The following is a 631-nucleotide window of genomic DNA, read 5'->3' as shown; positions in this document are numbered from 1 at the left end:
CCCCCTCTCCCCCCACCCCCCGCCTAAGCAACCATTATTTCTCCCTGTCTAGCCTTCTTGCTCCCTCTTTCTTCTCTAGAGTGTTTTATCAACACCACAGCTGGAGGAAGCCCTTTAAAAAACAAGTTAAACCATGTCCTGCTCAGAACTCTCCACTGGCTTCCCATTTCACTCTGGGTGAATCCTCAGACCCTTATAGCCTAAGGTCACTATATGATCTCAGCAACGCTCGTTAATCTGATTTCATCCGACTCTCCCCTCTCTCCCCTGCTTCAGCCACTTCGGCTTCATTGCAGTTCCCAGACTCATCAAGCGTGTGTCTTGGTTCCATTTGTCTTGTTTCACATACTTAATATACACTGAGTGGCCAGATTATTATGACCACCTGACGTTTGTAGGTAAATTAGCTATAATTTCGCGCTGAAGTTGCTAGAGGGCCAGACCATTATCAATAGGGAAGCAGGTTGTTTACCACAATAGAAGTGATTTTTTTTCTGAAGATAGGGGTAAACAATGTGTTTTAACAGCCTTTGAATATGGACTATATTTGAACGTGAGTGGCCAGATTATTATGACCACCCCATCAGTACTTCGTTGGGTCACCTTATTTTGCCTTCAGCACTGCGGCGAT

The 631-nt window shown here is 45.2% G+C and overlaps 1 protein-coding gene across 1 annotated transcript in view; it reads left to right on the top strand.

Moving 5' to 3' along the window:
* Positions 1–631, top strand: part of ASAH2 (N-acylsphingosine amidohydrolase (non-lysosomal ceramidase) 2) — a 98,632-nt gene that overhangs the window by 60,734 nt on the left and 37,267 nt on the right. The window lies entirely within an intron of this gene.

This window comes from Myotis davidii, unplaced genomic scaffold (assembly GCF_000327345.1).
Source record: "Myotis davidii unplaced genomic scaffold, ASM32734v1 scaffold933, whole genome shotgun sequence".
In the NCBI taxonomy this organism is placed as follows: Eukaryota; Metazoa; Chordata; class Mammalia; order Chiroptera; family Vespertilionidae; genus Myotis; species Myotis davidii.
This window is presented reverse-complemented; position numbering and strand designations above follow the sequence as displayed.